Source organism: Centrocercus urophasianus, unplaced genomic scaffold, assembly GCF_019232065.1.
Source record: "Centrocercus urophasianus isolate 14NV4802_14NV808 unplaced genomic scaffold, USGS_Curo_1.0 seq_20, whole genome shotgun sequence".
Taxonomy (NCBI): Eukaryota; Metazoa; Chordata; class Aves; order Galliformes; family Phasianidae; genus Centrocercus; species Centrocercus urophasianus.
Window position 1 is genome coordinate 1,559,122 of NW_024884756.1, and position 15,794 is coordinate 1,574,915.

Genomic DNA, 15,794 nt, shown 5'->3' on the forward strand with positions numbered 1-15,794 from the left:
TCCGAGCTGACATGGCTCCAGCCTCGAGGCAGGGAGCCAAAGCCTGAACAGGGCGGGCTAACCGAGTGCTCACTGCCAGCACTGCCAACACTGGGCCTTGACTGGCTCCAGACGGGGCTGTGCTGGGGAACAGTGATTTTGGGAGGGAAAAGCAATGGGTTTGGGAAGATTGCAGCATGCTGTTGGGTGGATGCAGTGTTGGGTGGATGCAGTGTGGGATGGATGCAGTGTGGGGACGGATGCAATTCGCAGCAAAGCAGTGGTGGCTGCTGAAACCACTGTGGGCAGCTTGGTTGAAACACTGCAGAAGCAGGGAGAGCAAAGCCTTGGAGCAGAAGAGGTCAGAGCAGGGAGTGAGGCCCTCCTTCTGCTCACCCTTGTTATATTCCTTGGGCAGGACCAGGGCCCTGCTTGTTGCAATGAGTAAATTTCCTCTTCCTGGACTTGGCTCCTCCTGCACTTAGCTCTTCCAGAACGCGTTTCGGCAGTGAACCCAGCGAGCTGCAAAACCACTTCAAAGTGACCTCAGGAGCTCATTTCTCTTGCCTGGCTTTGAGAGGCTGGGGTTTATCAATGCACAGCTCCCCAGAGCTAGACAGCCCGGTTCTCTGGTTGCAGGAGGGCAGTTTGATCTCTCTTGCTGGTGGGAACCTTTCAGTGGGCACCTGCAGGGTCTCACATTTGCTGTGTTTCACACCATTTATCACCCTGCTTTTCAGCCGCTCCTTAAGCAAGTCAGTCTGTGTCAGGGGTAGATCACACTGTCCTCTTCAGTCCCCAAAAGCCTGAATTTACCCATTCTGTGTCCCTTCCAAGCCCTCCATTCACTTGCATCCATTTAAGTGATTTTCTGAATAGCTGAATTATTTGTGAACCCTGAGAAGTGGCTGTGAGGACCTCTGGATCATCTCAGGCCCGAGATAAAAGATGCCTCTGGGAGCAAAAATGCTCATTCAGAAGAGCTGGATTCTGGGATGGGGGAGGTGGACGTGCATCACTCAGCAGCCCCGTGATCTTTCTGTGGTAAACCCACATCTCCAGGCAGCAAAAGTGTTTGTCAGTCTTCAACACACTTGGAACTGTCTGCTTACATGAAAACGGGCGATTCATGCAGATTAGATGCTGCCCATCCCCTCTCTGAGGATGCACTGCCAGTGGAGAAAGTCCAGCTGAGCCTTATGTTTGCTCTAAACCCACGCTCTTATGGTTTAAAACCATCACCCCTTGTTCTACTCCTACACCCCAGCTTTTCTCCACATGGGCTCACTCCTCAAGCCTGTCTGAATACCAAACCCTGAGAAGCACCATTTATCACTGGTGTCTACCTGGACACCAAGCTGTTGACTGCAACCCTCTGAGTGCAACCATGCAGCCAATTCTTTATCCACCAAGTGGTCCATCCACCAAATCCAGATCTCTCCAATTTAGAGACAAGGATGTTGTGTAGAACAGTGTGGAAAGCTTTGTATGAGTCCAGGTAGATGCCATCAGTTGCTCTTCTCTCATCTACCAACACTGTATCCCCAAGCATAGAATCATAGAACCATGGACTTGTGGAACCACAGAATCACAGAATCACAGAATGGATTGGGTTGGAAGGGACCTTAAAGCCCTGCTGGTTCCAAACCCTGCCTTGGGTAGGGTTGCCATCCACTAGATCAGATTGCCCAATGCCCCATCCAGCCTGGGCATTCATCCAGCTGGGGTCCAGCCTTGGCACACTGGAGCTCCCTGCCTGGTGGTGGAGCACCTTTAGAAATGTGCCACTCACACTTCCTCCATCAGGGAGCGGTAGTGATGAGCAATTAGACCCGAACAGGATGCCCTAATGAGCTCAGACTTTTATATTGGGCTGGAAATAATCTAGGAGGAATTCCATGCTTAAAGTTCAGATAAGACTTTCTCTATCCATTTGCCCACGTTTTTCCTCCTCGAGCACATACACAAAACCTGGCAAACTGGGACATTGTCTCATTTATTCTGGCTAAGCAGTGCACAGAAGAGCTGATCCAGGATGGCACCCCCATGACTCAGATACGAGAGCACATCTGCCTCTTTTGGGAAGAAAAGGGCTCACCTTTGCACAATTGCTGCCTTTGAAATTGCAGATAGGGGCTGAACCCCTCAGTGCCAGCAGAAGCTGGGCTGGAAATCCCTGGCAGAAGGAAGCTCCTGGAGGGAAGCGGTGGCTTGCTGCCCCAGTGCCACCAATACCTTGCAGAGGGGAGGGCATGCTGAGCGCTCACCAATTCAAGCTCCAAGCTCACCATGCAATCCTGGCTCCTGCTACCACCCCATCTGCAGCATCCTGTTGCTCTGCATTGGAGCGTGTTGGAGAGAGCGTGTTTTCCATTATTTGTGAATGTTGATAGTTGTCCAGCAAACCACACTGCCTGTGCAATGCTATCGATTGCTTTCTGGAGCTGTGCAAGGGAGTGCTTTGCTTCCAAGCTATGCCTTATAGTGCTCTGCTAGTGCTGCAAGTCCAGCAGCTTCCCTGGGGTGGGCTCTTCCAGGCCAATCACTCCCTTGCTGCAAATTAAAGACACACTGATGAGTGATGGCGTAGGTAAGCAGTAGGAAGCCTTGGCAGCTGGCAGATTCAGATGTCCTTCTTGGGTCGTGCTGTAGCAAAATGGATCTTCTCCTATGGCCATGGGAGACAGGCTGTTGCTAGCTGCCAGGTGAGCAGGGCTTCTTGACTTTTGGTGAAGGGAGTGAGGTGAGCTCCAGAAATCCCCAACACAGTGTGTGCTTACAGGGGTCCGAATGCTGTTCAGTCAGGGGACTCTGATTTACACCTGGTACAAACTCGATGAACGATTCAGATGAGATTTATTTTGTATGTATGACTTTCCTGCAGGCTTGATCTCATTTCAAAAACAATTACCCACCAACGTGTGCCCCTGTCTTAGTAAATGTGGGAGGGAAGCATGGGGGCTCATAGGCATGCATTTTTCTGGCTTCCTGCTCCCCTTCCCAGTGCTTGGCCCGTGTTTGTAGAGTGAAGGTGAACACCCAACCAGGTAGTGATCGCTTCCTACAAACAACAGAGCTTATTTTTTTAAGCTGTGTGAGGAAGCATGCAAAGCAAATGACAGGGCTTCCCGTGTGCCTTTAAATCCTTTGGCTGCTGGGATGAATGAACAACAGAAAGCAAAGAGGTGGGAGATAAGGGAGGCCCAGCTTTGTGCCGCAGGCGCTCCCCAACCTCTGCTGTGCAAACCCTTTGGTGTTAATCACCCATTTCCAGCAAGCAGCACGCTTTTCCTTGTCAGATTTCCTCATCCTTCCACTCTGAGCCAGGCAATCCCTTGTAATTCCTGTTCATTGCCCCAGACCCAACTGGCCAAACCCATTGGTAAGGCCAAACCTGATGGCGAGGTGGCAACCCCCAAGTTAATGCCGCAGTTTCCCATGCAGACTTTCTCCTCCTCCCTGAGTCCAACTGCACAAAACAAAAGAGTTTTTGTTTGTGATGGATATTCTCCTGGCAACAGAATGACGGAAGCTGCAAAAAAAGCCAGGGTTCAGTGACAGCTCTATCTACAGCTAACCACCGAGGCGTGTCTGCTTTATCATCTTTAGGGAAGAAATGTCCAGCTAATGGGGAATCCCTGCTTTACAGCTAAGCAGGACTTCAGGATGCCCTTCTGTGTCCCTTGGAGGCTCAAAGCCAGCCTTTCTCCTTTCTACCTAATTCCCCCTGTACATCTAAAGAGCATCGCATCTTCTCTGGGCCAGAGACTTGGGGAGCAACACGTTGTCATCTACTCGTTTGCAATCCCTGCTACACCTTTTCTACCTCTCACGTAATAGCACAATAAAGCAGGTGCCTGTTTCAGCCTCATTGAACCAGAGTGGTGTACAGTAATTTCACATCTTCGGTGGCAGGCAGCCTCATCTAGGATGTTTGCTGAGCTGCTGTATTAATCAATATGGTTAATTGAAACGGTGATTGCACCGACTTGTGCTAGGAACAGCCGTTTCCCATCATCAGCTCCAATAAATGTGATGATCTGCCAGATCTTCTGCCCACAGTCATTTCCACCTCAGTGCAAGCAGTGTGACAGCCAGCTAGCTTCAACGGCTCGTGTCACCCTTTCCAGCCCCGTGAGCCCCAGCTGCCTCTGGATAAGCTCTGGCCTGAAGGCTGGCTGTTGTGTTCACCTGTCTCTCCTATAAGAATTCAGATTTGAACTCAAGGAATGAAGGCACCTGATACAAACCTGAAGGAAACATCATTTTCTGCAAATCTATCCCAGGGAAACCAGGTGCAAGTCTCCTTGTGCTGGATAAAAGCAGAGGATAAAACTGTGAACCCCTTTGGCTCCCTGCTATCTGCCTATCAGAGGGCTTAGGTGTCAAGAGATACAGGAGAAATGGCAGTCCCAGGCCTTCAAATGTGCTTGCAAACAGGAGTGAGGAACTAGCATAGAAATTCAGGAGAGATCAGACCCATAAATCACAAGGTAACGAGAGCAAGGCCTGTCCAAGCACCTGCCCACTTAGCAGTGTCACAGCAGCTGTCAGGGACACGTGAGGATGATTTATGGCTGCCTTCTCTTTCCAAAGCTAACGCTGGGTGCAATAGCTGCACATCCCTGAGGCATCCCCCAGCTTCTCACCTTCCTGTTCCTACCTGCAGCCCTGGGTCCTCTCTATCAGGCAGCATCCAGCCCGCGACAGTTAGCACTTTGTCTCAAGCCAAAACCTTCACGATCACTTTACCACAGCTGTGTTGCACTGTCCCCATCTAGCACAGCAACACAATTTGCCATCTTGACCGTATTTCAGGGTACGTGGCTGTTTACCCAACAGGAGACGCTGGAGATCTGATTTTGCATTGTATAGCATCTCCTGGATGTCAGAGCTGCACAGATACTCTGTGCTGTAATTAACAGTTAATTAGCAATTAATGCAAATCCATCAAAAGATGTTTTCTCCTACCATCTCCAAGGCAGGGATGCAGGGTCCCTCCCCTGGGAGGTGCAAACACGTGCAAACCTCTCTTGCCTGTGCAGGACATCCTCTGTTCCCATACCCCAAGGACACTGCAGTGGTAGCCAGGTCAGATAGTGCTTGGCACTGGTCACTGCCACCAGGCAGGGCCATGTCCTTGGGGTTATCACACACTAACAAGAGCAAAGGGTAACATGATGAATTAGACCATTGCAAAACGATGCTAAATGTCAGATGCACACCAAATGCCAGGTGCTCCTCGGCAGAGCTCTCCACACTTTGCCCAGCGTACAGCACTCCTAACAAAGCTTGTCTTGTGCAAGCCCTGCCTGGATGAGATTTAAGCCACAGAGATAACTGCTCAGTTGTTTCTCACTTGGACCTCAGTACCTCCTCTTGCATGGTAAAACACACTTCCTTTCTGTACCACCGGATTTGCTTTTCAATGCTTCATTATGTTTCAAGGTCACGGCATATCAAGCAGTTTGGTTGACTGCTCTGGAAAGAAATGAAGTCACAAGAATTTTTTGTTTAATAAATGCGAGCGCCAAGCCTGAATTGCTTTCTTGTAAGCATGAAAAAGAGAACAGGAAGCACTCAGGCTTACATTTTTCTTTCTTCCCTGTTTTATGAGTCCACAATTTGCACTTCTTTCCTAAGGCGAAGCAATGCCAGGGTCTCAGGCATCCCGGGTTGATCCTGGGGGTTACTAAAGCAGACAGCTATGATGCAGATGGGACGTGCTGGTTGCATCCCAAAGAGCATCCTGAAGACAGCATGTGGTCCCCCCTATGGCAGGATCCTTCCTGCATTCCCTGTGTGCCCTCCTGGCATGGCACAGGAGCAGCAGGCTGGAGGAGGAGGCCTTTGGGTGCAATGCTGCTCCGTTTGAAGTCAGCAGTGAATTTCCCACTGGCTTTAGCCCAGGGTTTTGCAAACGTGCTGGAGGCCAGGTTAAGGACTTATCTGGAGCCTGTCTGATGGCGTCTTGTTCCTAGATTGTTTGCAGTATTAATTAGGGCTGCAAGCCCACTGCGTTTTCCAGCTCTGTAGCTCCAATTTGCCACGCTGGAAGGAGCTGGGATGTGAAATTCCCTGGTGCCACACAAATGAAACAGGTTCTGCATTATTTTTGCCTCTGACAACACTCATCCCTTTACTCAGACCTGTCTCCAGTGATGCTGCAGCATCCCATTAATCAAAAAGCATCTTTCAAAGCAGTTTTTGATGGGAAGAAGCATTTCATGGAGAGCAGAACCCTTTCCCATAGCCGCGCCGTTTGTGTCGAGTCTCAGCTGCAAAGCAAGACAGCCAAGCAGCAAATTTGAGGCAGACCTCCTGACAGCAGCTGAAGGCGAGCACTTCTTAGGCACTGGCATCTCCCAGGAGCCAGGAGCCTGGTAGCCCAGGGACCACATTCCCCAAATACACCTGCCAACCTGCTTGCAGCTTTCCAGGTGGGATGTTTGTGCAAATGCATTTCCCTCCACAAATCTCACTGACTTGGCTTTCACAGCTTGCCTCTATTCAACCTCCACAACCTTTCAATACTCCTATAATCCCACAGCCTGGTTCCTACAGAAGGTGAGGACCAAGCTGGCTGGCAGGCTGCTGTCCTCCCTGAGGAGCCTCCAGGCTAATGCCAATCAAATCCAACACAAGTGTGGCAATTCCAAGGATAAGTCTATCCTGGCAACAATTTATATCAAGTGACATCTGTCTTGAGAAGACAGATCCCACAAATGCCTCAGTAAGGAAAAATGCAAGGAAAAAAATGCAAGAGAAGCTCATGCCTTATTAAACATCAGAAAGCCCACACAGAGAGAGACACAAAAGTCCCTAATGTGAGAAAAGCATCTGTCTGGCCTTGTAGTCAACCTCAGATGCTGCAGGACTGGAGGTACCTTTCCTGTGCTCATCCAGCCAGCAAGAGTGCAATGCTCACCTTTGCCACCGGCGGTGGAAATGCATCATCACTGGCATCTCCCTTCCTAATATCAAGTGGATCTCATTCTGTTGCCCAATCAGTACCTGTGGTGAGAAATTCCTGAGGCTGGCAACTCGCCGATGGGGCCGCAGCATCTGAAATAAATTCTCTCCTGTGACACGAGTGAAATACAGAGTGGGGATAAAAGCCCCAAATCCATCGCCGAATGAGTTTTTTGAGACTTTGAGAGATAGAACGAGCAAGTAAACAAGGCAGGATGTTCCCCTGTGCACGCCAGAGCGTCTCAAATGCAGTGGAAAACACAATCAATAATTGAGTGAGAAGGCAAGGCGTGCTGAGCTTTCACAAAGCACAGCCTGAGCATCCAGTATTTATTTTCAGGCCTTAAATAATGCATCTGAAAATGCTTCTAACTGGATATATTAAGGCAAACAAATTTATGTCATGAAAAGTTAATGGACGAGAGCATCTCCGAAGGAAAACCCACAGTCACAAATATACCCCTCAGCTCACTGGTTGGTCCTGTTCCTCCTCTTAAGTTAGGGGACAGGTCTTAATTTCTAATTACGGAATCATTCGCTATCAATTAGCCTGTATAAGTGGATTTCACTTTGCTGCTCTGCTCCTGAAGTTAAATCACTTAAGCCCCCACATTTCCTCCTTGCTGCTGTACATACAGCTGCCAGCAAAGCGGTGCAGTGCCATGGGACCTGGGCCCATCCTGCTTCTGCCACCAGTTTTCTTTTTATTCCTACCAAATTGGTTCGCCTGCATGGGTTAGCCTTCTCAGCAGACACATATCAGAGCAGCAGCTACCATCGGCAGAAAGAAGAGGTAGAAGACAATCATAGAACCACTTATATCCTTGTTGTCTGCGGTCCCTCATGGAGTGGAAATGAGCTCCATACCCTGTGTGCTGGTCGTGGGCACCTCAGAGGGGCCACGGTGCTCTGTCAAGCTAAGGAGAGTATGAGCAGAAGATTTCAGGTTGGTTATTAGGAACAATTTCTTCTCCAGAAGAGCAGTGCTGCAGTGGCACAGCTAGCAAGGAGTGCTGGGGTCACCGTCCCTGGAGGTGTTCCATAACTGTGGGGATGTGGCACTGAGGGATGTGGGCATGGTGGGCACAGTGGGGTGGGTTGGGGTTAGACTTGGGAATCTGAGAGGTTTTTTCCAACCTTTATGAATCTATGACTCTGAGATGAAGGGAACAAGGCAGAGGGCATGCACTGTGGTGCCAGCAGCCAGCCCTGGTGACACAGCTTTGATCCTGGAAGACATGAGTCCCATCATGCTGCACCAAGTGGCCTCACCTGCATGGGGCCAATGTCCCCATCCCAGCTGCTGCCCACTGGACATCCCCGTGCTGTCCAAGAGCCTTGGGAACAGGCTGCTCAGCATGAGCTGCTGCTGCTGCGCCAGGTTTCTCATTACACAACTCAACAGATAAGATAAGAAAGGTTCATAACCTCTCATCACAGGACCAGATTTCTCATCTCCAGCAAGGCATTCCTGTCTCTGATGTTTATTTGCTGTAATATCACACATCCAGCAGTAGATGAATTGCCTCCACTGGGATTTCAAGTCAGTCAGATCGGAGGAAATTGGTTTTGATGGCTTTGTGATAGAAATATCTCGAGACAAACTCACCCCCGGGGTCAGCAGAGACGCTGCAGGGCTGGATTTGGTGCTGGCTGGCCAAATACAAATCAGTAATGAAAAGCCTGGAAGCAGAATAACTTGGATGCAGAACTGTTCTCAGCAGAAAGGGGTGCTTTTGTCCACGGCACCCTCAGGAGCCCAGAGAGTAATGCAGGGAACAGAAGGACAGACAGGCTGGCTGTAAGCACATGGGGCTGCATGGGGCCACTGTCCCTCCTCCAGGGCTTCAAATGGCACAGAAACACAGCCTGAAAAACCATGAGCAAAAGGCAGCCATGCTCCAAATGCTTCTGTGCAACCAGCAGCAATAACTTTGTCGGAGTCATTTCTTCCTGGGTTTGGAGGAGGGAGGGCTGCAGAAACAACGATGCTCTTTTTATGCCACACAGTCCTCAGTTCAAAGGGCTCTCACCTCCCCGAGAGCACGTTCCCCATTCCTATCTGGTCAGAGCAGCTCTCTTGCTGGGACAAACAGGAAAGCAAAGAGCACTGAACGGCTTTGATGATAGCTCTTAACACACAGGGCTGTGCCTTACTCTTGGGCAGTGAAGGCAGCATTGCAGTGGTTGGAGCAGGGAGTTGGGGGAGGCACAGAGTGGCAGCAGTAAGGAAGAGCCCGACTGCCCCACAGCACAGTACCCCATCACTGTAATGGAGATGGGAGGTCTGGGCAGAAAACCATGCTGGCTGCAGTGGTTTCATACCCATGGGCATCTTGGCTGTGCCATGCTGCACTCTCATCATCCTTCCTCTGAAGGACAAGAGTAGAAAACATGGTGAAATGAGGGTAAGGACAGCGAGATCGATCACCAGTTGTCATCACTGGCAAACCAGGTGTGGCACAGGTGATAGCTGGCACTGCTGCCCAGAGCTGTAGAGCCCCATCCCTGGAGGTGCTCAGAGCAAGGCTGGATGGGGCCCTCTGCAACCTGAGCTGGTGGGGGCAACCCTATACATGACAGAGGTTGGGACTTGGATGGGCTTTAAGGTACCTTCCAACCCAAACCATTTTATAATTCTGTGATTCTACATGCCCAAATGCTTGCTTTGGCTTGATGGCCCCGTCTTCATGCCTCACAAAAGCCACAGCTGAGCAGGAAAAGAGGTGCCGTGCCTGCAAGATGCATTCATTATTCAGCAGGAGGTACTTAAAGGAATTAAAAATGTGCACTAAAACATTTGGTTTCTCTGCAGATGGCTCTGCTGACTGAACAGAGGCAGATGGTCCTTTTTGGGCATAGCAGGATGTGAAAAAGGTTAGGTAGGACTGAAGCAGTGATGTGAAAAGCCCGTGTCCACCGTGCCTGTATCTCCCACCTGAGGTGCTTATCTTTGCACTGTGCTGTTGAAAAAGCTGACGTGGCTGTTGTGGCAGCTGTGATGAAAATAGGTTATCACAAGTGTTTCTACAGTGCAATCTTATTTTGGAAGAAAAACACCGCTTTAGAAGTATACCAGGAGTTATGTCCCAATGTCATCAAACTTCTGAAAAGAATAAATATGGGAGGAGAACTGTTACACTCTATTCTTTTTCTCCTTTTCAAGGCTAAATTGCATTCCCAGTTTTTGCCATCCATAATTCATCCATGCAGACTTCATTGAAATTTCTAGTAAATCATTTGTAACGCCTGAGGCTCGCCAGTTTGCATACAGATCAGTGGCATGATTTGTTTCACTATTATGCTATTTATTTGTTTTAGACTGCTTGAAAAGTCAAGTCTGACCTACTTTAAATCCAGAACAAGAAAATGGTTAATGGTCAGGGGAGGCTTAGACCTAAACCATTTTGTAATTAGTAAAGGCTCGTGGGCTTTCTGAATATGCTCATCAAAACACATATAAATAGTTATTGGTTATATAAATGTTATATATATTTGTATAAATTGGACCTCAGCCAGTAAGTCCAACAGCTCTGGGACAGGTTGGACCACAGATCTAGACCAGATCTGCTGGTGAACTTGCCCAGCTCCGGAAAGGAGCTATGACCCTCCATGGACAGGAAGGAATGGGATGTTCCCTTCAAGACCTGGCAAATATCATGAGGTGCCTTCAGGTCACCTTATCAGGTATGGACCGATGGCTTTCAAACCATTTGCCTTTGCTCAGCTCTAAAAAAAACAAAACAAAACAAAACAATTTAGCTCTCTATTTTACACCCCTGTTTGAGCAGCATTTTCATTAATCCCAAGGTTTTGTAGAACGGTCTCAAGAGACAGCTGCCAGAGCTGTCAAACTCAAAACGTCCCCTTAGCAATAAGCAGCCTCCCTCCTGCTATAGCATCTGCTGCACCAGCCATCGCCGAGCAGCAACTTAAGGTCATCTGGGGGCAATTACATATTTTAAAGCATAGATTCAATCACCTCTGCTGATTAGTGGCATGCTTCATGGAGTTCTGAACTAATCTGACATCAGTGCTCACGTCACTATCCACTACCCATAAAACTACTGGCTGTTGATCAAATCTGTTATCTCATTTACCATCTGAGTGCATTAAACTCCACAGATTTTTACCCAAAGCATTCCTCTGTAAGGGCTGTGTGTTTTCACTCACCATATTGGTTGTGTGGCCTGAGGAGCCTCACTTGCCGCCACTTTGAAAACTCAGCAGCGATTTGATCTGCTGGCAAATCTGCACTCATCCTTTTCATGGCGAGGAATGCCTTATCCTTGCAGTGTTCATGCAGTGTTTCCATCAAGCTGCATGTTGTTACTGAGACTTCCCTCTTCTTGTCTTGCTTCTGCAGCTACTGCAAAGCTCCAGCATATCACCCATGCTCTCCCAGTCTTTCAGAAGACACTGGACCCAAAAAACTCAGCTTACTTTACAACATATGGGGAAAGACATCATGAGGCAGCTGTAACTTGGAACAATCTCAACAGCTGGCATTTGTCAGTAGAAGTAAGTAATGTCCGAGGACAACTGAGCACAGGTCTTATTCATTTATTTACCTTACACCCCTCTATTAAAAAGAAACCTTATGGGATGACCACCCCATGTGCAGGAGCCAGGCTAAGAAGAGGGCCCAGCATGCAGGGTGCATACCTCCAGCAGAGCTCATCACCAGGCAGCTGCCCTGCTCTGTTATGATGAAGGCTCCCACACCAGACAGACTTTCCTAAAGCTGCTTTAAATCTCTTAGAATTGCAAATCTCATTTACGCCCTGTTTACCCCCTTGCAGAGTATTTACCAGTGGAAGGATGCATTTACTCCAACCTGGACCTCATCACGTGGTTGCTTCTCCAGAATAAGCCTCATTCCTCCAGCACAGTATAACGTCATCTCACAGACAGGGAATTGTAGCATGGAGCAAGAAGTCTGCACTGGAGCAAAGACTTGAATCTCATCCTCCTACAACTGAACCCAGTGCTGCGTTACTTTCTGTGCTCACTGTCAGGTCCCAGAGATCACAGGGAGCCTGTAATTCTCAGCTGCAATTTGGTACCTTCAGTCATTTCACCCCAAATACTTTCACACAACACCTCTGAGCAACATGGCAGATGGAGGTCAACTCCACCCTGGAGGACAACAGTTGCTGTCTGTGACCTGAGCACAGTGATGATGAGGAGACAAGCTATAGGTGATTATCCCACAGGCTGAGGTTTGGGCAAGGATATAATTGCTGCATTCCTGCTGTCTTTGTGGTGTGATGAGAGCTGCCATCTTTCCTTTCTGCTATGGCAGCGCTTATCCCAACGAGGACCAAATGCCTTCCCAACAGACTGAAGGGCAATTTTCAGTTGGTAAACATTCACTTTTCTCCTGGTGGTCCTGGAAATGGCATGCATTCATTGCTCAATGTGAGTGGGCGGCCAGAGAAATGCAAAAGAAATTGCAGTGGGGACCTGGGATCAAGAAAACTCATTCATTCTTGGCCACTGTACAACCATGCAATCTGGACACTTTTTGGTACAATTTAATCTAATCTGGTTTGGATCTGATACTGACAAAGTGGGAGGGGAAGATCATAAACAGCTGTTTTTCCAACTTCATTTTTTGACTTTGGTTTGATTTCTCAAGGCAGGTCTTGCGCATATGACCTTGAGGGGAGGAACAAGAAGGCTGTTCCAAGGCGTTGCATGAATTTGTACCAAACATAAATTGAGCCTCAAAGTTTAGGTGAATCTGCCCTAATGACAGAAAGCTCCTTCCCCCAGAGTGGAGAGGTTCTACGTTGGCTTGATGAACAGCAAGATTTTCACCTTGCTGTGAGAGAAGGCACAGAGGTGCTTTCCCACCCCCAGAAAACCACCCAGCTGTCGTGATCTAAATGGAGGGATGAAGGATGAAGTGGGACAGGGAAGCCAAATTCTTCTTGCTCATGAAGGACAAAAACCTCCCAAACAGCAAACACCCCAAGGAGCCACAGTATAGCTTTGAGGAGAGACTGAAAGGAGGGGCACATTCACGCTATTTCCCCTCCCTCAGCATCCCTCCATTGACTTTTGGTCCATGCCTGCATTCCCTGGATACCACAGGCTCATTAGCCTGCTGAAACCTTAAATACCTAAAGCAAACTAGAGCCAGAACAAACACAAAGACCCACTTGGGATCTTTTCCTACATGTCAGGGAAGGAAAGAAGGCAGCGATCTGTTGTTTTGTCCTTGCCAAGAAGCCCTTTCCTTCAGATTTGAGGTGGCACACCTCCTGCAGGGAGCATACTGCTACAGAAGGAGATGCCCCCTATGCCCTGAGACAGCAGGGGCTGGAAGGGAGGGCATGAGGAACAAGAGGTCTTGCCACGCTGAATGCAGTGTTCCTCAGGCTACACGAACTGGATAAGGAGCAGACTCAATGCAGATGACGAACAGAGCCAACAGCAGTTATCTTAACTATTCCTTCTCGGCAGCTCCCTTTTATAATGCTAATATCCTGTGGAAAAATAGTGCCAAGAAATTGCTTGCATTCCACCCTGCAACAACAAACCCACAAGAGACAACCCGGCTGACCCCGTGCATTTACCCCCAGCCTCCTTTCATGCTGTGGCTTCTGCTGCACGCATTCTCTTCCCCAGCAAGTCAGCCCATCGTCCCAACTCACCTCCAGCTTGCAGTTGCTTTGTGAAACGCAGCACCAGACACCTATTGGACACACCTCTGTCCTCTTTTCCCACCACATATCCGAGCTCATGACATTCTTGCAAGGAAAAAGGATTTGGTGGATTTTCTCATCAAACGCTGCCCCTGTAGGGTGCAGGTCCGATGCAGGGGGAGGTAATGGCCTAGGACAGCTTAGGTTACCCCCGGCCCAGATGCTGGAGAAGGAAGGGAGCAAGGCAGCCCTTTTGCAGGCACCCTGCCTGGGGGCTTCCAGCCTCCATCCAGGAGCCTTAAGCTATCTCTGATCATTAGCTAAAGCTGAAGTTCCTTCCTGGTGAGCAATTAGCTCTAATTAACAATTAGAGGGCTTCTATTGTATTCTAGCAAACTGCTGGGATGAGAGCCACTAATCGCTGTGCTTAGGCAGCAGCAACCCAGAATGTTACAGCCCTGGGGCTGAACCTGTGTTTTTGAGTCCTGCCAAATTCCTTCTGGTCCACGATTCCTTTCTCCAATTAGGGTCCAGACACAGAACAAGACAAGGGGCTACAGTGAAAGCTCCCTTTAAATACCTCTACATTTTTGAGTGCAGCCATTCCTAGGCCTGCAACTTGCTCTAAATTCATATGAGCAAATTTCCACGTGAGGGACACTCGCAAGCCAAACACATGAGAATGGTGAGATACTTTGCACATGGGTTGGCATGATAGCTGTGATGGAGAGGCAGGGGAAAAAAACAAGTCCCACTGAGTCGGTGTTCCAGAATAAATCTGAAAATAGCAGTTTAGATGAGAACATAAAACAGAATTAAAACACTTTCATGTTGCTTAGGCACTTCATTCCAAGGAAGATGTCCATTGACAGAACGTGGCAGGGTGCGCTGTGTTTATCAGCCCCTCGATTTACTTTGGCACCAGAGCCATAAACAAGAACAGAACAGCATTGAGTCTGTGAAGTCTAGCAGAAGTCTCTTGGCTTTGGAGGGATTCTGTAAATATTAAGACAGACGCTATCTTAAAAGGCTCGATGCCTTTGATTATGTTCCCGTGCTTAGCTTCCTCCACTTATTTTTGTCTCATCGTCTCTAATGTCAAACTGTTCTACACGTAGGGAGGGCCATGAATTGAAACAGCAGAGCAAGTTTCTTCTGATGGAGCCTGAACTCCAGCAGAGAAATTGGCAGTTAGGTTGGGAGCGGTAATTCCAGCCACTGGCTCTAAAGAGAGGGTTTTTTTTTTCTATTGGAAAAAACTTCTGTGGCTGTTTTGTGACCAAGGTCATGGGTAAGGAAAGGTCTGGGAGGTAAGATAACCTCTTTTAACCCAGAAAACCGCCCCCTCCCAAAAACCTCTGCAAACCCCAAAAGTCAACATTTTAGACACGTAGGGCCTTTACAGTATCAGCCTCGTTATTAGGAGGCAAGATGACAACACTGGCGTGAGTCCATGGTGGGAGTATGACATGTGGGCTGGATGAAGAAAGGCATGTAGGTTGGTAGGGTGTAGAACCTGTGGGTTAGGAGGAGGTAGGAACCATAGGTTGAGTTGAACGCAACCTGAGGGGCTACAGGTTGGGACAACATTGTTGCTTTGGCTCTGGCCAGCTCAATGACACTCATTTTGGAGATCCTGTCCTCTGCTGCAGCCTCCATGAGCTCAGATCTGGCTTACAGCCCCTGTCCCACAGGCCTCCAAATGGACACGGGATTGGCCCGTGTGTTCCCAAGAAGAAAGCTCCCCTTCCTCTCCATCCTCTTGTAGTGTCTTGAGCCATCACAGCTTATCAGATCCTACTGCTCCTTGGGCTGAGGTCTGTTACAGGGCCCTAATCACGTTCCCCTCCAGGATCATGGCAAAGTTCCCACCCATTTCAATGGGAACAAGAACCCAGCCATTGTCTGACACCTTTGATATTTTCTGTGACTAAAAAGAGCTATTTTTGTATGAGGAAGGTCAAAACGAGAGCAAGCTCATGGGAGGAGGATGAACAACTTCAAAGCCCACAGAGCCATGTCGACAAAGCCAAAGCAGCCAAGCAAACTCCCTTTAAACAGCATCCTGAAAGCTGTTTTTACGGTGTAACGATCTTTCTAGAAGAAGGTTTCATGAACTCTCTGGAGTGCATCAGTTACTTGGAAGTCATTTGGTCTCCTCACTTTAGTTGGCTGCCAAGCTGATACGCA